Source organism: Lissotriton vulgaris, chromosome 9 (genome assembly GCF_964263255.1).
Source record: "Lissotriton vulgaris chromosome 9, aLisVul1.2, whole genome shotgun sequence".
NCBI classification, from domain to species: Eukaryota; Metazoa; Chordata; class Amphibia; order Caudata; family Salamandridae; genus Lissotriton; species Lissotriton vulgaris.
The window spans coordinates 926473578-926498106 of NC_141697.1; the positions used below are offsets into that span (position 1 = coordinate 926473578).

At 47.0% G+C, this 24529-nt stretch overlaps 1 long non-coding RNA gene across 1 annotated transcript in view; it reads right to left on the minus strand.

Annotated features, from left to right (window-relative positions):
- Positions 1-22752, minus strand: part of LOC147692537 (uncharacterized) — a 188606-nt gene extending 165854 nt beyond the window's left edge. The window contains exon 1 of the long non-coding RNA XR_015299831.1: positions 22628-22752. This is a non-coding gene — a long non-coding RNA (uncharacterized LOC147692537). The remainder of the gene's footprint in view (positions 1-22627) is intronic.
- Between the last annotated feature and the right edge of the window lie 1777 nt (positions 22753-24529).

Here is a 24529-nt window from a genome sequence, read left to right on the forward strand (position 1 = left end):
CGTAAAGTGCTCGTTTGAACGGATGATGGTTTATTGACAGGAAGGTGCGTCGGCCCCCTCTTAACGCCAAAGGCGCTGCCTGCAGGTGTAAGCAGACCCGTGGGTAAATATAAACCTCCCGTTAGTGGGAGTTACTACGGTGAAGCTTGAGGTCCCTCGGCAAAGCCGTGAGCTCAGTGCTGCAAGTTTGACTGATGAGCCCTGTGTGCGACAGTCTTGACCCGGTGTTAGAGTGCATCCGTTGAACTGTGCCTTTTTCCCGTCAATAAAACGAGGCAGCCAGGGAGTGATGACAGTGACACCTTGATTATAGGTCTCAGAAGCAAGACCGAAACCAGCACACACACGCATGCGCATGTGTGTGCGATGCCTGTTGTCACAAAGATGAACCAAGGATAATGTCTGTGGTTAAGGAAGTGGACGACAAAACTGTCAACTGGCCCTTCTTATTGGGTCATACTAAACCAGCATAGAAGAGGAGGTGTTAGGAGTGCTGAAGCACCCCCAAAACATTAATGCTGTGGTTCAGAAGGTGAATGATCAAAAAAGATGCCTTTAAATGTTGTTATATTTGCTGAGTGTTCAAAGACATAGGTCTAATGTCAGGCCATGTCTTCAGATAAAATGCTGCTTATTCTTTTAACATGGAAACTTGCAGTTCCAGTTTCTTTCTCTGACTGCAATTATGTAGGATTTTGTAAAGTGAACTATGTACTATGGGACATTCTTACCTGACAAGCATTTAGTGTGAAAGGACAGGTTATATGACGTCTATTTTTTAACACACTACAAAATGTACATACCTGTGAGCTAATCAAATATTTCAAAATATATCACCTGTTAGGAAAGCACACATGAAGCACATTTATTTTGTATAATTCTGAAGTGTATTTGAAACAAAGGGCTTAATACATAAAAACAAGCCAAGAAACTTTACTCTGTGATGTGCAAATGATAAATACTTTTATCAGAAAGACAGCAGGCCATATTAACAAGCCCCTATCACCACAGTAGCGTCCCTTTTAGGGACGTGCGTGTGGTGATATGGGCTTCGCCTTATTCACAAGGCAGCGTTAAGGCACTTAACGTGGCTAAATGCTGCCTTGTAAATAAGGCACCCTTTCATGCTACACTTAGCATGAAAAGGGCGGGCAATGGGTGTTGTTCCACCGCAACACCCATTGATTTAGACGTTGTCCCATATTTACAAAGGTGGCGTAAATATGTTGCAATGCCAAAATTAAGACCAGGGAATCCCTGGTCTTACCCTGGCGAAACGAGGAGAAATGCTTTATATCACCTTTGCTGTTTGTATGAATGCGGCATTGTGCAGCACATATAGAAACAGCAAAACACCATTGATTGTTTATGTGCAGAAAGGTGTCGATTCCTGCACATAAACAATCATTTAAAAACATGACGAGTTGAAACTTCTACGTGTGCTGCACAAAGCAGCACACAGAAGTTACAAAACACCATATCAGATTGTTTATGTACAGGAATGGACACCTTCCAGCACATAAACAATTATTCCTCTCAACGCTGCCACCCTTGCACCATGGTGCAAGGGTACCTGCGTTGGCGCTAGGCTGCTCAATTTTGCGTCAGTGCAGGGAGAACAAAGTAACACACCAAGAAACAAACAATTTATGCCCAAAAATTAATTTCTTTACTTATATTTTATATATGCAAATTAATAAAGGGCTGTCTAATACATGTAACACATACGGCGATTGAGCCAGTGGCTGTGTGGTACAATTGGTGTGCAGGGGTGACATAAATAACATATAACACAAAAATAATATTTAGCATGTGAGTCCACAACTCATTGCATATACCACAACGGGGGCTACAGTTTTCTATTCAGGTCAGGGAATTGTGTGGACTAATTAAGACAACATCGACGTTTCAACCCTCAGCAGTAGTGCAGATTATATTTTGGCATAAATTGGTTGTTTCTTGGTGTGTTACTTTGTTATATGACTAAAGCATATTTCTTTGAATGTATTAAGTACGTGCTAATCAGTTGAATTCCCCGACAGAACCGTTGTTTTTCTTTAGCATACTTACTCAGGTTCTGAGGGTTACTGGATTACCCCATTATCTCTAATGGTGCAGGAAGAAAAGCAGGGCTGCACCGTATTCCTGTAAATACAGTGCAGTCCTACATTTCAGAAGTGGTGGAGTCCGCTGTTAAGTCAACAAGGCAAACACCGCGCTGCATCACTTTTTTTGTAAATATGCCCCTCCATGTCTGTGCAAATTTAGTCACCGTTTTTTAATGGAAAATATGCTGTCTGTAAATGAGAGTCTGCTACTACAGCATGCTTTAGTCATATATTTGCAAAAGTGTGCTCCAAAATGCACCACTGACTACATACCACACCCTTACCACTCTCTTGCTCAATGGACATGGCTCATTTACTACACTTGTTCTTTGTGTGACAAGTGGATTTTTCACAATCCCTATGACTTCAGTGATATGATATTTATGGCAGAGGAAACAGCCTTTAGGATGCAGTGCCTTTACCACCATTGTTACCATGCAAATGTTTAACACGCATATGCCTGCATGGTAAAGTATTTAAGGTAAGTATAAACGTGTGTGTTTATATAAATATTTATACACACACCCCCACACATATATGCATATATATACATTTCATGTTTTAGGTTTAGGTTTGGGTAAGGGTTTAGGGATGGGTAGTGGTATTGAGTGGTAAAGGAATTTTAGGGTTTAGGGATGGGTAGGAGGTTTAGGGTGGTAAGGGTATTTTTAGTGTTTAGGGTTGGGTGAAGGTATTGGGTGGTAGGGGTGTTTAGGGGTGGGTAAGGGATTAGGTGGCAAAGGTATTTTTAGGGTTTAGGGATGGGTAGGCGTAATGGGTGGTAAGAGTGTTTTGGGGGTTAGAGAGGTTGGAGTATTGGGTGGCAAGTAACCATGGGCGGAAAATCCGTTTCGCTCGCGGATTTTGCGGATTTTCGGTAAATTCGCAATCCGCGAGATTCGCGAATCTCCCGCAAAATCCGCAAATCCGCGAGCAGCGGATTTTGCTCGCACTGTTCGCACTGTTCGCGTGAGTTCGCGCCCCGCGAATAAGTGCAAAATTGCAGAAATATGATCTTAGCAAAACTGAAAGTAACTACTTACCAGGTTCAAAAGTTCAGGCTCATCATTAGTAGCCATTTCCTGTAGTGCTTCCTGAGGGGCCCCTCCAGAGTTCAGTTGCCAGTTGAAACTATTATGTGACCCTGCTCTGAACCTCAGAATAGTTACACATATGCCACAAAGGTCCTGAATTACAGCTAAGGGAGACAAGCAGGAGCCAGGCTGGAAGTTCAAATCCATTAATCAGCCCCTAATGCATTATTGTCAGTTGGGGCAGGGCAGGTGTTGTAACTAATTTTGCAACAATGAAAGCACTTAGCAAGTGCAAAAGATCACTAATCAGGAAGCACTAAGGAAGCAGGTGCCAGCTAAAAAAATATTCTGTGACACATTAATCAGCCCCAAATTAATTCAGGTCACTTGAGGCAGGGAAGGTGTGCTTGCGTTGCCACAATAATGTACACTGACTGGACAACCAGAGGGTGCTGTGATGAAACAGAGGGTGGCATGGGTGGGCCAGAGGGTGGCATGAGTAGTCAGAGAGTGGCAGTGGTGACAGAGAGTGGCAGTGATGAAGAAGAGTGTCCCAAACAGGCTGGACACGTAGAAACAACAAGTTTGCGAAACTTGCGACCCGACAGGTAAGTTCGCAATTTGCGACATTGTAAAAAACCCTCGCGAACTGGCAGAAACCCGCGCAAACACACAAAAAAAAAAATCCGCAAATTCGCGAGAATTCGCGGATTTTGCGGATTGCGAGTTCGCAAATCCGCAAAATTCGCGAACGCGAGATTCGCAAAATTCGCCCTTGCTTAGTGGCAAGGGTGTTTTTAGGGTTTAGGAAATTATACTGTGTAGGAAAGTGCTTTTCTTGCAGTACCCTATACTTTTTGCCTGGTTTTTGCTGCATCTTTTACTAAAGAGTACTGGGTCCCTGCTAACCAGGTTCCCAGTACCAGTGTTCTTTCCCTAAAGCTGTACCATAATGGACACAACGTAAGCAACCTCTATAAGTCCCTAGTAAATGGTACCCCTGGTACCTAGGGCATTGGTACTGAAGAGGGTCCCCTGGGACTGCAGCACAAATTTTGCCACCCTAGGGACCCCTTGCCAAGATCATGCAAACTGCCATTGCAGACTACTGGGTTTATTTGTAATCCTCTTGTGCAGCCGGTGCATTACTTTTAATATGGGAAAAAGTGATGTACAGGTGGCACCAGGGCCTTGTAAATGAGCCCCTGTGTGTCTTGGTGCAGAGAAAACTAAAGAGTCGACATGGCACACATCCCTGTGTGCCATGCCCACAGACACTGCATAAGGTATAGGTAAGCCATCCCTACTGCAGGCCTTACAGCCCTATGGCAGGGTGCACTATATCATATGTGTAGACATATCTGCATGAGCAGATATGGGCCTACAATATCAATCCATTCTTGGATATTGTAAGTGCAGAGGGAAGCCATAGGAAGTACATGGTGTGGACACCTGTCATTATGAGTTCCTCCGCACCATGATGGCTTCACTGTACCCAGGGACGTTTGGTACCAAACATCTCGTCTTAATAAATCCACACTGATGCCAGTGTTCGATTTATTCATAAATGCACACAGGGACACCTTAGAGGGTTCCCTGAAAACCTACCAAACACTGGTGTTGTCTCTGACTAGTCTTAGCCAGCCTACCACCACGAGACGTGGGTCTGACCTCATGGGGTGAGAGCCTGCACTTTCAGAGGCCAGGAACAAAGTCTGCTCTGGGCGGAGGGGCTTCATAGCTCCTCCAGGCCAGAATGGCATTCCAAGGCGAGAAGCTTCAAAGGCGATGCAGCCATTAAAATGCAGCCCAGGCATCTACAGATAGTGGAGGATGCCAAACCCCAGTCCTGGTCCACATTTGGTGGGAGGACAGGTAGGAACATGAGTTAAATTAGGAGGTGGGTCCCCATTCAGCCAGCACCAGCCCTAATGTGGGGCAGGTGACATGGAGCCCACTTTTCAGTTTCCCCAATCTTGCTTTGTGAGGGAATTAGCCAATTAGGGTCAGGGTTGTGTCCACTCCCCAAAGGAAGTGGTCACATAGAGGATGTAGACACCCTAAAAGTAGGTAGCTCATTGGCTGCTACCTGTCACTCCCTATAACACCCCTACATTTTGTAGTAAGGTGGCACACCTGGATCCTGAACTTTAGATTTTATGGACCTAAGAAGAAGACGGACAAAGAAGAGCTGCTGGCCTGAGAACAGAGTATCTGCTGCTGAATTATGGTGCGAAACCCTGCATGCTGTCTTCAAAGACTCAACCATCTTGATGTGCAGTCTTGTCCTGCTGCTGTGAGGCCTCCAAGAACCCCGGAGCAACATCAGCCCATCAGCAATTACCAGAGAACTCCCTTGAAGTAGAGGAACTACTCCCCTGCAGGTTGCATGCACCGAACTCGCAGATACTGGTTTACTGACTTGCTGCTCCCCGGTGACTCCGATGCACCACCCAAGCAAGAAGAGGTACCAGCTCCAGAGGGCTCTGGAGGGTCAGATCTGCCCCCCTATCACCAAGTGAGAGGACACCAGGACCTACCAGAGCAAGCCGTAGCAATACCCGAGGTACCAGACCACCTGCAACCAATTGCATAGGAAGCAAGCAACCATTGAGGGACATTGAGACCCCTGAGACCCACTTTCTGAGTGGCCCAGCTGTGGGAAAATCTCTGCAACTTCCCTGCCCCTGACTGCGAAGACCATCTTGACAGACAGAGCCCGGCTGACTTATCTGCTCTGCACCCAGCCCACCTGGATATCGAGGAAATAGCTGTGCCATCATGGTACTGAGGCCCTTGCAACCTTATCCCTCGTTTGGGGTCCCCAGACTTACCTGTAAGTCCCCTTGTGCAGCCTGTTTTGTGTGGCTCCCTTCTTTGTAGTGCACCAGCTACCAACGACCTCAGCACCTTGCTCCTCGCTGAATCGGGACACTCCTGATAATCCTGTGGTGGAATATTGGACCGTGGCCGGCTGCTACCCTAAACCTCGAAGGTGAAACCCAAGAGTTGAGTGTTCGATTTTATATGCTTTTGTGTTTTTCTCCATAGATTTTCAATGTGCTAAGTTACGCACAACAGTAAGCTATTTTTTGAACTTTGAAAATTCATAACTAGAAAGCCTGTGAATGAAATTCTTGCTCCTAAAAATTATATAAAATTCAGTTTTCTTTTTGCAAAGTGGTCTCGGATTTATTCTTGAGTGTGTGTCTCATTTATTGCCTCTGTGAGTACAACAAATGCTTAGCACTACCCTCTGATAAGCCTAAATGCTCGTCCACACATACCACAAATAGAGCGTTAGTATTATCTACTTTTGCCTCTTTACACAAACTGGGGACCCCCTAGACTCTCTGCACAGTGTATTTCGTTTTTGTGCACTACATAGAGAAACAGCTTCTGACATAAGGGTATTGGATGGTAAGGGTGTTTTTATGGTTTAGGGGTGGGTACGGGTATTAGGTGGTAAGGGTGTTTTTAGGGTTCAGGGCATTGTATGGGTATTGGGTGGTAAGGATGTTTTTAGGGTTTAGGGGTGAGTAAAGGTATTTGGTCATAAGGGTATTCTTAGGGTTCAGGGGTGGGTAAGGGTATTGGGTTGTAAGGGTAATTTAAAAAGGAGGGATTGGGGGGTCTTCCCCCCAAAACATATATAATATACCTTATAATAAGAAAAATAATTTATGTATATATATATATTTTTTTTTCCACAGGGAAAAAAAACCCAAAGGTTACATCAGAGATGTCATTTGAGATGACATCAGTGATGTCACTAACCATCTCATGAGTGATATAAAATATGAGGTCATAAGCTGTGCATTGCGGGGGCATACGTTATAGCTAGCTCAGGAAACTATAATACTGAATTTCGAGTGAAATGTGAGCCTAACTATAACGTCTCTGTAACCTTTGTTTTTTTCAGTGAATGTCAAAGTTTTTTAAAATCTATTTCCTAACTGTAACGTCCCTGTAAGCTTTTTTAGTGAATTTCTTTTTTTATTTCTTTTTTTAATTTGTATTTATCAATTTTATCAAGTACATCACCAAAAAAGGACACCTACAAGAATATGAATCAATACAAGACGAATGAAGTGCATAGATCTCAAGAACCCCCCCCCTCCCATCCTATCCCACCCCTAACTCCATCCCAGGAGGCTAAACATATACATATGTGCACCACTCTGCGGTGACGCTATGACTGCAAACTCTACATATTCGTTGAATTACAACCAGTGAATTCCATTCCACATATATGGTGATATTAGAGACAGGCTTGGTAGTAGTCCAGATCTTGTCCATCAGGTGTACATCAAAGGTCAAATCAACAATTTCAACGCATACAACAGTACCATTGAAAACAAATCAGGGTGAGTCATCAAATATGAAGTAATGGGGCTCCAGAAATCTTTGGGGCGGGAAGACTCTAGCAATTCCTCCTCATACGCTTGTAACTGATCTCTACAGTAAACCAGGTCTCTGAGCCACTGCTTTATAGTGGGAGCGGACCTCGATCCCCATCTCTGCGCCACCGCTCTCTTGGCAAACAAAGTGGAGATCGCAACAATGCGTCTACTAGCTGGTTTTAAGCGTTTCACATAACCCAGAAGGCACAGCTCGGGCATACAGTCTACTGGTTCCAACACTACCTCCGAAAGAATGCGAGTCACATCATTCCAGAAGGCCAGCACAGTCCCACAGAGCCATGCAACATGGCAAAAATCAGCATTCGCTGCACCACATCGCACACAATTCGCCGTCTCTCTCAGGCCATACTTGTGGAGTTTCAATGGCGAGTAATTTACCTGATGCAGGTACTTAAAATGGATGATTCTGAGGTTGCAGTTGGCCGTAAGCCGGCTCGTGAACTGACAGCATGCCATCCAGACCTCCATCGTGATTGGACTTCCTTTCGCGGCCTGCCAGCGCTGGCACGATGGGTGGTCCTCCAACTCACTCTCCCACTGTGAGGCGTTATAAAGCCTAGTGATAAGCCCTTTATGGCTCTCCCCCGTAGCACCGCCTGCAGTGCCCGGAGACTCGTAGGCTCCGCGGGAAAGTTTGGATACGCATCCCGAACGGCCTGGTGGACCCAAACATACGTGAAGTTGAACATGAATCTGCGCTCCACTCCATTTTGAGCTTCACCAATGGTTTTGAATCTGCCCTCCTTGTACAGATCCCCTACCCTGACGTTGCCCGCCATCGCAGGCTCCCTCAAAGCTGAGGGCTCCCGTGCCGCGACACTCCCGGGTGGGATGCAATGGGCAGAAGAGGAGCATACAAATATGATAGCTGCGCCCTAGTGGCCAGCGCCCGCCAAGCCCAGGACGTGCACAACAGAGGATTCATCTCCGTTCTGGGCCCACCCGAGCCTCCCGACAGGACCATCACCTGCACCGGGATGGGAAGGACAGCATCGGCCTCAATAGCCACATGTGGTTGAAAGAGTTGTGGGAAGTGCCAATAATGGGCAAAGTGTGCCTGCGCACAGAGGTAATAGAGACGAAGGTCAGGAGCCTCAAAACCTCCCCTATCAAAGGGCTGCACCAGTAGATCCCATTGACATCGGGGTTGTTTCCCTCCCCAAACAAAGGACAGCAGCGCTGACTGCAACGTGTGGAATCACACTATATTCAGTTTAACGGGTATGTTGAGAAAGAAGTACAGCATCTTAGGCAGGAAGACCATTTTTACCATTTCGATTCTATCCGCTAACGATAATGGAAGACGCGACCATCGCTCTGCCTGCTCTGTGATGCGAGTGATAGAACGTCCATAGTTCTCTGCTATCACTACCTCAGGATCCCTGTGGATCCACAATCCCAGGTACTTCACAGGCTCTGAGGTCCAGGCCAATGGGAAGTCAAGGTCAATTTCCCTCGTGTGCACCGTTAGTGGGAAGATCACAGACTTGGACCAATTGGTGCCAAGTCCCGAGAACCTTTCGGATAGGGCATAATCCCTCAGCAGTGGCGATAAGTAGGTAGCAGGCTCCCGAACATAGAGCAACATATCGTCCGCGTAGAGCGAAACAATCAGCAGTCGCTGTCGGAACCGTAACGCGGCGGCAGAATGCTTCTGGCGAAGTTTACACGCCAAAGGCTCTAGTGCCCGAGAAAAAAGCATGGGCGGCAGGGGACAGCCCTGCCTCGTGCCTCTTTCTATAGGAAATAAAGACGAGACCCTGCCATTAACCCGCACCCTGGCAACCGGCCCATTATAAAGAACTTTAAGCCACTGCACGAAGAAGGGGGGAAACCCCATCCTGCTCAGACCTGTGAACATGTATGCGGTACAAAAGGGGGTGGTGATGGACAGAACATCTGAACCAATCAAACACTCACACCCAGTCAACAGATCTGGGTTTAACCCATCCCCGTTCTTTAGCCCACTCTGCCACCCCAGTTCAGACATGGCCATATGCAAATCAGTCTGGCCCTGTGCCTCATGGGAACAGTCCAGCCCGAACTGCCAAGCCATGCCTTCCCTGGACCGGAAACAAGCTTCCGAGGACCGGTTTCTGGCATTTCAGCCATCTTCAGCCCAGCTTGCTTGAATCCAGTGGCAAAGTGAGCAAGGGACTCACGTCTGAGCATACCCTGCCAACTTATGGCAAACATGTATGACCAGTGTATAGAATCAAATGCTTTTGCTGCGTCAAGCAGCACAGCAACCGCCTGGAAATCTGGTTCGAAATAGTGCAGCGTAGAAAATAATGTGCGCAGATTATGCATAGTGGAACGCTCCGTAACGAAACCGGACTGATCTGGTAATACTTAAAAGGGGATCAGCGGCTGGAGCCTAGTGGCTATCATTTTGGCCAATATCTTCGTGTCAATGTAAATGATTGAGAGTGGTCTATAATATCCACACTGATTAGGGGACTTTTCTGGTTTTAATAGGGTAACTAGCAAGGCCTCCCGGAGCGAAGGTGGCAAAATCTCGTTATCATAGGCCTCGGCATAGACCTCCAGTAACCGCGGAGCCAAGACCTCTGCGTATGCCTTGTAAAATTCACTTGGCAGACCATCAGGCCCAGCGGCTTTACAGGTCGACAAGGCCATTATAGCCTCCTTCACATCCTCCTCATCAAGGGGCTGCACTAAATACTCACGATGAACATTGGACAGCCACCCCAGCACCACATCATCCAGATAGTCATACGTCTCCCCAGATGGAGGGGACTCATTAGCAGCATAAAGATCTTTATAGAATTTCAGTACGATTTCGCAAAGTGCCTCCGTCGAGTGGCAAGGTGTACCAGTGTCATCAATAAGCTCATTAATGGGCTCCTGACTACGGGGTTCCACCATATTTTGGGCTAGAGAATGACTAGGCCGCCCACCTTCCCCATAATACCGAGCCACTCAACGTCGTGAGCAGTGCCGTAACTCCTGGTCTACAGTGTCATTATGCTCTGTGACCAGTTCCCTTATCTGTGCTAGTTTATCTGCTGTAGGGTCAGCATCAAAGGCATGCTCCAGGAGGGATATGTCAGCCGCTAACTTTCGCATCCGACGGCGGATATCACGTAGAACTCCAGATTGCACCCCTATGCAGGCCCCTCGGATGGGACCTTAAAGGCCTCCCAAAGGACCCCGGCACCCACTGTGCCCTCATTTTCTTTAAAATAGTTCTCGATCGCCTCCGCTATAGTTTGCTTAACACTGGGTCTTTAAGCTCTGACGGCTGAAGCCTCCACGCAAATTGTGGCGCTTGATATTCTGGTAGTATCATCTCCAGGACCACCGGGGAGTGGTCAGAGAGAGATCGGGCCTCATGGGAGACTCCCTTGACCCAATGACAAGCCTCTCCCGAAAGCAACCACAAATCAATGGGGACCACGAGCCATGCGCCGAAGACGCAAAAGCCCTCTCGCGAGCCTCCGAATGACACAAACGCCAGATATCGTGCACATGCCCCGCGTCTATAAGCCCCCACAACACATCCGACGCTCTTTTTGGTCTAGCCTCACCAGTTCCATACCTGTCTTTGATGGCATCCAAATATAAATTGAAGTCCCCTCCCCAGATGATTTCAGCAGGGGGAAAAGACAATATACTACGCCACACATCCGAGAAAAACGGAGGGTCATCCACATTAGGCCCATAAATATTCACGAACAGCACACTTTTTTCACCCAGCCTGCCATGCACAATCACAAGCCGACCATTATCATCCATCTCTGTTCTGATTTCCGTAAAAGGGACCCCCTTCTTCACTAAGGTCAGCACTCCCCTTGCATACGAGGAATATGAGGAGGATGCTCTCACACTGGCCCAACTCACACCTATTCGTGTTGCTGAAGTAGCAGTTAGATGAGTTTCCTGAAGGAAGGCCACACTCACTCCCAAGCGGTCTAGTCCCACAAACACCATCCTGATTTTCCGTGGCGTATTAAGGCCACGTACGTTACATGTAATAAACTTGATACTATTACCCATTACCTGGTTGCAAGAAATTTAGACATTGAATGATGAATTCAGAACAAATGAACAGTAGGCTGCAGTCGATGCGACATACCACTCTTTGGCACCTGGGAAAGAACAAAGAACATTCCCCCTACCCCAGTCCCAGACCCATCCCCTCCAACCCCCCACCCACTTCAGCACCCCAACCATGCCAAAGCCATCCTAACACCCAACCTAGTCCACCCCCCAACAATAGAGAACAATATATGGGGTACTCCCATGTGTGGGGGGCACAGATGCACAATCCTTCCGCAGTGCAGGAGTTGACCGAGCACTCAATAATAAAAACATCTCAGCCCAAATTGACAGACAGTGAGGATTCGAAAGAGTAATAGTGGATCACTGAAAACCAGGAGAAGTCACTGGCCTTAAGCAAAGCTAGGCTAAAGCAGATAAGTTAACGGCTCCCACATGGGGTGATTCAAAATGCAGAGATTAGTCCTGTGATCAAGGCTCCTGTGAGAGCAGAAATGTTGGGAATGTGTGAGTACCTCATGCAGTGGGGTTCCATGGAATAAACAAATTTTTTCATGACACGACCTGTGCCGGTGCACTTCTTTTTTAAGAGAGAGAAGATTTTCTGGGATATATATATATATATATATATATATATATATATATATATATATATATATATATATATATATATATATATATATATATATCCTATCCTATCCTATCCTATCCTATCCTATCCTATCCTATCCTATCCTATCCTACTGGCAGTCGCCAGTAGGTAGTTATGGTTAGAACCTAGTTTCCATAGGGAAAGCGTTTTTTGATTTGCCAATAACTTTGGTGTAGTTTGACAAATGTTCGCAACATTTTCAAAACTAATGGTGCGCTCTGGTCAGCTCCTGTCTTGAAAGTTTCGGGGTGATTCGTCAAGGGGGGTCCCAAAATGTGTTTTCTCCATGTTAATTTCCATAGGAACTTTAGACAAAGCTACAGCCCGAACTGCTGAACGGAATTACACCAACTTGGGCAAAAAGGTAGGTCTTGGTCCAGAAAGCGTCCTTTTTTTTTTATGGTGTAAATCCGTTCAGTAGTTCCTGAGAAATAAAAAAAATAAAAATATCAATATCTGAGCACACTCCAAACCAGGAAGTGTTGGCAGCCCAAAAAAAGATGAAAAAGAAGAAGAGGGCAGGGTAGAAACACTCTGACCCCTTAGGGCTGGTCAGGGGGCCAACAAAAAGCACTTTTTTTTTTTAAACGGACGCGCTTCGTTTTCTATAAGCCCTCGGGTGGGCCAGGTCCCGGGGGCAATGCCTAATTAATTTGCCGGGCCCCATGGGGGGCCCGCAGCCTCGGGGATTGCCACCTCCCGGGGGCTTAGTTAATTGTATGCGGGGGGGGCACACGGCCCCCCGCAGCCCCGGGGACCGCCACCTCCCCAGGGCTTGGAAAATAAATGCCACTTCTTAGAAGGACATAATCCTATATTTCCATCACCAGGCCACACTAATGACAGCCAAAAATGTGGCTGCCTGGTGGCTTTTTTAACAAATGACAGCTACAGATTTGGGGCTGTGTCTATAAACTGTGCGTGTGAGCCCTCCACGGCCACTTTCACATCCAAGCACCGTCGGACCGGCCATTGTGCGCTCTAGCGTTTCCCAGTGGACTGCAGACGAGGAATCAGTCCCATTACCAGGATGGGCCGCCATGACCTATCGAAGCCCCCGCGGCCCCTTTATCCGCAGCTGCCCTCCTGCAGAGTGTGGCTGGTACGATCATTTGTGCCAGGGCTGGATTTGGCTTCTAGACTGGCCCTGCCTCCTGCACATCTGTAATTAAGTAAGAAGAAAATTAAATGACCATTCCTTGGCTTTCTTTATCGAACCGTGCAATAAGTGAACTCACAAACTATCACAATCTTCCGTGCTGTGCAAGATGGCTTAAAATTGTGTTAAATTCACCGCTCATAACAGCCAGAAAAGCATAAATAGATGAAGCATTACGTAAGAACATCCGATTAACCCACAAATAACTTGTAGAAAGGAGCTATTGTATGAAATGTAGATGCTTACTTTGACTCGAGAAACAAGGACGCCATGTCTCAGCTATGCAATGAAGCGGGACTATACACTGTTTCACTAGCGCATACATAATGGAAGGTACCGTGCCATGTGCAGCACCACACGCAGTCTTACCGGGTGCCTTCCGAATTGGAGCAGACCAGCAGAGCACAGCCTCCTACTGCTGATAGCAGGCAGTTCACAAGTCCTGGTGCTGAGAGCTCCTTGTGCACGCGTCCTGGTGAGGGAGGCTCTTGAGAATACATTTGGATGGCTAAAACGGTTTGTGCGCGAGTCTTGATGCTAAGAGTCTGGGCACAAGTCCTGGTGCATTGCGCAGCCAGTGTATAAACAGCCGGGAGGAGATCAGCCTATGCAAAAGGATTTGCTCCAAGAGCAACGTGTGCACTGTTCATATGCATAAGACTGGCCTGATCACAAGCCTTACTGCATGGGGTCCAAGTCCTGACGCCGAAGGTACCCTGTGCACAAATCCCGATTCTGAGAGATTTCTCGCACAAGCACCAGGGCCAAGAGGAATTAAAGCCCGAACACGGTCTAGTTACAAGTGATGCAGGTGAGACAAGAGTGTGCACGGGCCTTGCTGGTGTCACCAGCCTGAGTAGACGTCCCGCACAGAGTCAGGCATAAACACTTGGTGTACAGAGCAGCCTAGGTACAATTCCTGATGTTGAAGCCAGCCAGAATGATTTCCTTCGGGATCAAGTTTGTGCTATATAAAACTTTATAAATAAATAAATAAGAGAAGCCTCTTTCACTATTTCTGTGCAGAGCAGGGTGCACATAAATCCTTGGACTAGCAGCAGTCCTGGTGATGAGAGAAGTTTATCACAAATCCTAGCATGATGATGCTGTTGGGAGATGCGTGCATAGAAATTCTGGTGCCGATGGCAGCCTGGGCACAAGGTCTTGATTGACTTGAGGGAAGCCTGTGTACAAATCCTGGTGATAAAAGGAGCCTCTGTACAAACCCTGGAGCTGAAAGGAGCCTGTGTACAAATCCTGGTAATGAAAGGAGCCTGTGTGCAAATCCTGGTGATAAAGGAGGCTGTATACAAATCCTGGTGCCGAGAGTGGTCCGCGCACAAGCCCCTTTGTTGTATTAAGGTACTCCAGTCTGCAGTCCTTGGAGCTGAGAGCAGTCTGTACACAAATCCTAGTGCAAGGTTCAGCCCGTGCAAAAGTCCCTGTAGTTTGAGCCAGTGAGTTGCCTGTATGCACATAGGAGAGTAAGTAGCATGTGCACAAGCTCTTTTGTTGTCTTGAGGCAGTCCAGACCACAATTCTTGGAGCTGAGAGCAGTGTGCGCACAAATCCTGGTGCAAGGTTCAGCCTGTGCGCGAGTCCTTGTAGTGAGCTGCCTGCATACAAAACCAGTGAGGAGAGTAGCCTGTGCACATGCTCTTTTGTTGTCTGGAAACAGTCCAGACCACAATCCTTGGAGCTGGAAGCAGTGTGCACACAGTGCTATTTTATACAACTTCTCCCATCCACAGTCTGAGCATTCATGAATAAATAAATACACAAGACAACTTTTGTTATGGGATAATATTTGCTGCAGATTTTTTCCATACAAAAGTATGCAATATGGTGGGTTATCTTGCGGGCGATCCAAGGGCAGGCAGCTGTACCAACCTATGCTGCCCCGCTCGCCTGATGAGCCAGCACTGTGGGCCACCCAGTCAGTGCTACACCTTTTGGGGATCCTCCTCCGGATCATGTGACACATTGGTCCCTTGATAGGCACGCCATATTCAGGGTGGAGCCTAGCAGGGCAAACCCTTGGTTGGTCAGGCCCCCAACCGCCCGAAAGACTAATGGGGTGCCTTTGTCGAATTCCAGGAACCTGCCCTGAGGCTCCTGGTCTTTGGCTCAGGCACCCTGTCGCGATCCTCCATGCTAATAAGAGAAGGCAGGGGCACACAACATACAAGCTACTGCCATGTCCGTATGAAACGCAAAATATGCGCTATGGGAGCCCGCTGCACTACAATTCCCAGCAGGCAGTTGGGTCTCACATAGTATTCAGGGAACTTGCTCCAGCGGCCCGCCCACTACATAAGCACTTCCGGGGCAAGAGGAAGGTGCTTGTCAATCTCGCCCGTCTTTTTTGATAGTGCGGACGCTTTCTTTCCCGCTGGACGCCTGAAGTTGTTTCGTCTCTATTTGAGGACTTCACAAGACCCCGTGTACATTGCAAAGAGCCGCCGTGACCTCCGCAGCAGCCGCTGTGATTTCCAAGCGGCCGCCGCCAATCCCGAGCTTCCGCCTTTCCGTGACCACAACAAACGGAGCGGAGAGCTTCCCTTGCGTCAATGCTACTTCCTGCCCTGGGCTTTCTTCTTCGGACACGCCTCCCGGCCGGGGGGTGTCAGGTACCCTGTGAACAACTTAAATGACACGAGAAGCAAAGCTACGCTTCTAATTGCAGCATGCCTCAGTGAATTGGGGCACTTCTTTCATCTTTGTGTTATTTTGTACTCTGCTCGTACAATGCATGTCTCACTCATTTCCCCAGTGAACTCATAACTGTAAGGGACTGATTGTAGCAGCTGAGTGAAGTTCCTTGTCGGTGTACTTTTGTTTGAATTTGCGCTTGTACTTTAAGCTGTGCCTTAACAGCGTGGAACCACGTTTATGCCTTACCTCTGAATGCCTTCCCTCTGAAGTCAGGCTAGGACTCAGAGACACTGCAATCTCCTTTTTGTTTCTCAGTTACATTACTTATACCTACCGGTAAATATTCTATTCGGATACGAAGTATTGGCTATTATACCAGGTGTAACATTAGTCAGTACTCCTCATATGTTATACTTTTCTTCTTTTATATTACCTTAGACCAGACCTGAGAAGCCCAGATTTCGGCAGGATTTTCTTATTTTGTCCCCTTTCCTTTTCCCCGGGGTGCTGTCTTCCATAGTTGTGTGACTAATACACCATGGGAAGTAGTGCTCAGGCGAAGAGGGAGGATTCCCTACACAACATCGTCCCTACTGGCTGTTCAGTCAAGGTTAGTGGCGAATCGTATCTCTCTTGCGCTGCTGCCAATCCCGACACACCCCTATTGTGCCACACAGAGGTCCCCTTACTGTACCAGTCTGCTTCCAGATCGCCCTGTAACTCCACCACAGCTCTGGAGGCAGCCCCCATCGCCGTTAGAGCCCCCCCACCAACACAGCTGTATAGTCACCTGCAACCTGCCATTTCCAAGGCCTCCGGCAAGTCCAGGAGGAACAGATCCATCCCCAAGTGGACCCCATCATTCACCAAGTATCCCTTGACATTAGCCAGGATCAGCTTCTGTCTGATGAAACCCAGATCCCTCTGGTCTGTGAACTTAAAGATAGAACCATTGACCCTCTTGCGAGTGCACTGCCTCACTGAACCTGGCCCCGTGCCAGTCTCTGCGAGGGATGATCTCAGACCACCATGCGTTTGCTGATTTCCCCCAAGTCAGACTTCATGGCTTACAATTGTGCCCTCTTCCCCATGGGAATAAGGTTGTTGCCCCCTAATACCTTCCTAGCTACTAACACCGTGGGCCACAAGTGTAGAGCAATCGCAATGGGGAACAGTTCAAGTGCAGTTAGGTTCAAGGTTATCTTACGTTGATGCCATGCATTAGGCCACTTCTGCGCACACCATTCGTCCCCCATTATGGCACAAAAAAACTCTCTCCCCAAGGCGTCGGTGAAGAGGCACAGCTCAGGACTGCCTTCCCAGGGTGCTCTCCAAATCACTGTCCCATTAAAGTGCAGTAGGAACTAAAACCCCAAAATTATAGGGGGTGTTCACACTGCCCACCCTGTGCATCCCCAGCGGTGGAAAATTGCCTACTCCGTTAAATTTTAACTTTGTTGAATACTGGACGTGCCAAATGTTCTTTTTACAAAGTAGCCTTTTGTGCTTGACACCTTGTTTCCCATTTATTGGGACAGCAGTACACTATGTTGAATGTTGGCTGACAGTGTCCCCACCCAGCATGGCAGATATAGCTAACCAGACGCGGCATTTGAGCTTAACTACAGCAACATGTCATCTGCCCTCGGTTCTGGGATGCACTTACTTCACCTCGACAATTGCACAGGCTCCTTTTATTGCTAAACTTTGGTGAACCCCCTACTGGTGTCAAATCTGGTTTGAAAGAATATATGTATTGTGCCCATTATTAGAGACACCTCACCCTTTCGTGTGGTGACAAATTATGCAGTGCACCCCGCTTGCTTAAGTGCCGTCAGCTCACAGATGCACCACACCTGCTGCCATTCTCTGACTCCGGATGCTCAAACCAGCAAAAGTGTCGGAATTCCAGGTTCCCAATTTCATGTTTAGCTGCAGTACACCTTCAGTGAACCCGCTGGGAGATACCACAAACCGCATTGGCCATAAGAACCTTGAGAAGCACACAATTTCCACCTGGGTGTACCTCTAAATGAGACTGGCTCCACACAGCCTTAAGGCCAGAGACACACATATAATAAACATATTTACTGGTTTTTGCCACTTGGCGCCATTCTGGTTGGTGATGGAAATCTCCTCCCTACATTGCTGACCGTCTTGCGTTGCCGACACACCACCTGTGTCCCTTGAATCACCCTCCATCGTCCTGTGCAATAGTCTTACTGCTAAGTAGGCAATCAATTCAACTTCCCTCCTTTCCTGCCAGACTATTGCCTGTTCATTTTAATCTGTGGTGACTGCCCCAGACTTCCCAGGCAGCTTTATTGCTGACAATTTGAGCAGTTGCTGACATAGAGGCTCAGGCTTGCAACTTGAAAATACAGCGAATTTTAATTACTATGATACTGTGTATCTGATTGAACTATGCACAGGTAATTGACACTCTCCCACGTGCAGTTGCTGTGAAACATTTTGGACTAGTCCATCAAATTCAGCCAGCCACCCCCCTGGTTGTTGTCCTGCACTCCCAACTTCTGCTAGTGTAAACCACGGTCACGCCTCCTGTTCAGTTGAATTTCATAATTAATGACACTGACAACCACAGGGGCTTAATGCTGGGATGTGTATATGTGGCCCAGGATGGCCTTCAACAATCGGCTTGGTGTGGATGGGTAATAACATTGCCTGGTTGAAGTGCACTACCTATGACAATCACTCCTGACAAGTTGTGCCAATGCAGGTAGAAGTAAGAGTTATCCAGCCCGCTTTACTTCCTTCCCAGTTATCTGTGTATAGAGCTTGTTGGAGCATGACGCTTGTGTATTTTTAAAGTGTAAGTGTTCCCGTAGGCATGTAGCCACTGAATCAGAGCTATTTTTTACCCCACTTACTGATATTCATTTTAACAACCACAGACGGAAGAAAGGTGGATTGAACACAATGGAGGTTAGATCCTAAGACCACGAGGTTAGACCACCACCTGACCCAAAAGCTGAATTGGTCCAGGTTTTTCTTTGCCATGACCCCTCCTGTGCCTCTTTGCACTCACCTTTAAATCCATAAGTGTCCAATTGGCTGACACCACAGCGGGGACCTGGCAGTCATATTTAAACTTTATATCCTTACAGCATCGCAACACTTACCACCGCAAAAAGGCTTGGTGCGTGAACGTCCGCTGATTCAATTAACAATACTGTGCATATGAATAAAACTATGCACAGGCAGCTGAAAATCTCACACATTAGTAAATGTGAAACCTTTTGGATTTGTCCATCAAATTAAACCAGTCACCACCCTAGGTGAAGTCTAGCCCTCCCAAACTTCTGCTAGTATACCAGGGAGCAGACAAGACAGTGGGAACAGGAGAGGAACAATATTTATCAATACCTGCCCTTTCCTGAATTCTGGGAATGCCAAATGGTCTTTAATAAATTGTAGCCTATTTGTGCTTTCTTTGACTCACTGCTCCCACCCAGTTTGACCCCAAATCTTTGGGGCACTTTTAGTAGTAACATGCCATTAATGGTACGTGACATTCTACAAGCACTAAGCAGAATTCCTTATGTCCACTGGAGACTCCTCTTGTGACGCATGCACCCATGTGAGAGTGAAGGGCTCATCCTTTTAAAGAGCAAAAACCACAGTTGATGGACAGAATGCAGAACAATGTCATACATTCACTCAGTGCAGAGATCTGTCCATCAACTGTGGTTTTTGCATTTGTCACCCTGAGTGGGATGGGTATGCTCAGACGTGAGTCCCATGCTCTCCACACCACTGGATTCAAGCAAGCCGGGCTGAAGACGGCTGGAATGCCAGAAACCGGTCCTTGGAAGCTTGTTTCCGGTCCAGGGAAGGCATGGCTTGGCAGTTCGGGCTGGACTGTTCCCATGAGGCACAGGGTCAGACTGATTTGCATATGGCCATGTCTGAACTGGGGTGGTGTGGAGTGCAAAAAAACAATGGATTTAGGCCCAGATCTCTGTTCAGGGGTGAATGTATGACATTGTTCTGCATTCTGTCCGTCAACTGTGGTTTTTGCATTTGTCACCCGGAGTGGGATGGGTATGCTCAGACGTGAGTCCCATGCTCTCCACACCACTGGATTCAAGCAAGCCGGGCTGAAGACGGCTGGAATGCCAGAAACCGGTCCTCATAAGTTTGTTTCCGGTCCAGGGAAGGCATGGCTTGGCAGTTTGGACTGGACTTTTCCCATGAGGCACAGGGTCAGACTGATTTGCATATGGCCTTGTCTGAACTGGGGTGGTGTGGAGTGCAAAAAAACAATGAATTTAGGTCCAGATCTCTGTACTGGGGTGAATGTATGACGTTGTTCTGCATTCTGCCCATCAACTGTGGTTTTTGCATCCTTTTAAAGCATGGGTACTCACAAACTTTCTCTCGGGGCCGAATTTACAGTGTGGTTTGTGGCCGAGGGCTGCATCGGTGGGGGCGGGGTCATTTGGGGGCGGGGCTAGAAGGGGTAAAAAAAGACCTCTGCCATTTCAAAACATTACTAGACAGTGCTGTATTTCCAAAGCAGATTTAACTACATGCAACACATGTTTATAGTATTTTTTTATTAGCAGACAGAGCAATCTTAAGTGGGATTGAATGGCAATTGTTAGTAATTGTTTGGCATTTCATTGCCCAGTTACAGCTTATTACTTTATATAATTCAACAATGCAGCTTCTTAAATATCTCCAGCTAGCTGAAAGTACAAACAAGGAAGCAAGCATTAGCAAAGCCAAAAGGTCTAGCCTTGGCAAGAATGCAATGAATTGAGAGCTTGATGCCGTCTTTGGCCCAGTCACTGAAAGTGCACAGGTGCACTCGCCTAAATTCTCAATGTGTTTACATTTTATAATCATGGCTAGTAAATGTTTTCAATATTGTAACACAGCAGTAGCGCACTAATATTACTGCAAGTAATGTCTGTGACTCCACTCCCATTTCTCATATGGGAGTTCCTGTTTTGATCTGGTTTAGCACTTAACTTGACAATAAAACAATCCCCTTTTACAGTTCCTTATTGTGATCCACTCCATATTATTCCTCCCCTCGAATGAAGCAAATGCTACTGCATCTCTATTTTTTTAATTAAACACAATTTGACAAAAGAAAAAGTACCCATCAGAAACCCTAAAACAAGTTTTCAGTTTTTGGCTAGTATTATTTGAAATGCAAATCTTAAAAATAAAAAGGAAACATATTGTTCTTTTACACAGGGAATTCTAATTAAAATAATTTTGGGTAGGCATATTGTTCTTTTACACAGGGAATTCTAATTAAAATAATTTTGGGTAGGGCAGGTGGCAGAGGAGCACATCATGGCAGTATGTCTGGGACATCGTGTTCTGTGGGAATGCGGAAAGGACTTAAGGCGGTCTTAATGACAGTGTTTTTCAGTACAGAACCTTGCAATTGTCAAACACCTTCAACCTAAGTCCCTGCTGCAAAAGCCAGTCCTTCCCCAAGAACAAATCAATACATACTGCAAAACAGGTGTTCACCCCTTTTCAATCCATGTCATTTAAGTGAGGTCAATGTCAGTTATGTCACCCATTCTACCCTGCCACTTTGGTAAATCCACCTTCATGGAAACGTGTTCAAGTGGTTCGGCGGGAGTTGGAGGTATCAGGGCACCCAAGGTGGATTGCAGTTTAAGGTTCCCTTCCCCATCTTCATTTCCCTGCCCCATCTTCCCTCCCTCGTGTTCATTTCCCTGCCCCATCTTCATTTCACTGCCCCTTCTTCACTTCCATTCCGTTCCCTCACCTCTTTCCATCCCTCCCCAGTCACCTCCCCTCCCTTTCCATCGCCTCTCCCCTTATCTCTTTCTTTCCCCCCCTTGTCTCCCACTCACTTTCTATTTGCTTCTCGGACCCCTGTTCAGCGTGCTTCATTGCTGTGCCGGCACAAATTAAGCACCTTTGCTTTCAGTCCCCCGAGCTCAGGTGTAGCCCACGCCCACCCCCAGTAGGTAACCTGCAGGCCCCAGGACAAAGGATGCTTCCAAAACGCACGTCTCCCCCCAGAGCCCCCCTAACATGCACACACCACTTTTCTCTTGTAACACACTATTTGCTACCTCTTACAATTTGTTTGCTTTCCATACTTGCACAAGTGCCACCATTGCCTCATGTAACGTTTGTTCTTTGTTCTTGTGTTTGAAAGTCCTCCATTTATTGCAGTATTATACCGTGATGTGTACTTTGTACGCTTTTGTAACCTTCACACATGTATTGCACTGTTTCCTACCTCTTGTATTTTGTTTGCTCACTATTGTCACTATTGCCTCATGCAACTTAACGTTTGCTTTTGTAATTTGTTCACACGATTCTCCTGTATCAGCTCTGTTCATATTGTGAGGCCTCTGACACCTTCGGGTAAAGTCCGCGCGAGGGAACAATGCATAAATAAATAACTAAGTAACTAAATAAAGCTGAGGGGTGTACCCCCCCCCCCCACCCTCGACAACACACTCCTTCATGCACGGGCCTCACACCTTGAGGTGCCCCTCACCCGAGCCGGTGCCACCCCTCACACAATATGACTATGGTTCACTGACCTATCAAAGCAGAAGATCTCCGTGGCTGGGGGCAGCGAGGACTTTCGTGAAGATTCTCCAGGGCTGCTGCAAGGAACGCGACGGAGGTGAAGATTCATCCCGGCTGCTCCAATGCGAGGGGGCTGCTGCAGAGAGGGCCGTCGACGTCACCACGGACACAGGAAGCTCCTTTAAAAGTCAGCTGTAACAGCGCTAGTTACAGCTGACTTTTAAAGGGCCTGTGCTTCGCGCCGGTGCCGGGGCCGACGTCACAGGGGAGCAGTCCAATGAAAGGCAATCAAAAGTAAAGAAGATGGCCGCACGAGCAAACATTGTGAATACTATTCAATACGTATTCACAACGTATGCGCCTGCGGCCATCTTCTCTGTTTAACGTTCAAGTTTATCCATGCACAGGGTCCGCGGGCCGCCAATTAAGGCCAGGCGGGCCGCCACCGGCCCGCGGGCCTTACTATGAGTACCCCTGTTTTAAAGAGTCAGACCTCGTTATACTGCAAAAGAGGCATGTGCAGCACTCGAATTAGACAAAAAACTATTCTTTGCAAAACAGAGCCTGTCCGTAACTATTGTCTATATTGGGACAAAAGATGAACCAAGATATTATCACCGATCAAGTCTTTGATATCATATTCGCTACCTCTGGCATATTCTCATAAATCGCCATATGTGACTGACCCCGTACTCTCATCCTATGCTTTGTGTGATCTTGGCACACTTTAGTGTGAGCAGAGCCCCGCGATGTATACTGGGCTTCATGGTCGATAATGCACAAGTAAACTACCCCCTACCATCAAGTTGGGTTGCACAGTACATAGTAAGGGTGCAGTGGGCTAGTTACTCTCCTGAGGCCCCATGCCACTGCACTTGCAGCACTAATGAAAACTTTGTTGTTTTGACTGTGTTAGAACCGAGTTTCCATAGGACAATAATTTTTTGATTTGATAATAACTTTGGTGTCGTTTGACGAATGTTCGCAAAATTCTCCCAAAAAAGGTCTATCTAGGTCAGCTCCTATCCTGAAAGTTTGGGGGTGATTAGTTTTATCCATGTTAATTTCCATAGGAAATTTTATTACAGGCTACAGCCCGAACTGCTGAACCGAATTACACCAAATTTGGCAAAAGGGTAGAGCTTGGTTCAGAAAGCGACCTTTTTTTTTAAATGGTGTAAATCCCTTAAGTAGTTGTTGAGAAATTAAAAAAATCCATTTCCCATAGGAAACTTTAGCCAAGGCTACATCCTGAACTGCTCAATGGAATTACACCAAATTTGGCAAAAAGGTAGTGCTTGATTCAGAAAGCAACTTTTTTTTTAATGGTGTAAATCCGTTTAGTAGCTGCTGAGAAATGTAAAAAATAAAAGTTTTGATCTGTGGGAAAGCGGTGGGTTCGCGTACCCTCCCGACAACGCGCTTCACTGTGATTGGCTGCCAAGTCCACGAGTTTCACTGTGATTGGCTGCCAACACTCCAAACCAGAAAGTGTTGGCAGCCATCTTGTGACTTGATAGAACCGAATCACAATAAAACATGCAAAAAAAGATAAAAAAAAGAAGGAAAGGGGACAGGGTAGAAAAACACTGATCCCCTAGTCCTGCTTAGGGGGTCCCACAAGGACCACCAGGCCCAAATTTTAAAATCAAAATTCTTAAAAACTTCCAAATGCGCACTGGGTGTGTGAATCGGGAGAACATTTAACAAAAAAACTGTAGTGGGGGCTCCCCCACTTCATTTAAATGAGCCCCCAGGTGGACCAGGTTCCGGGGGCAATCATATAATTATATTGTGGGGGCCTGTGGGACCTCCTCAGCCCCGGGGACTGCCGCCTCCCCGGTCTATGTAAATTAGGTGCGGGAGGGCACACAGCCTTTCTGAAGCCCCAGGGACCACCACCTTCCTGGGGC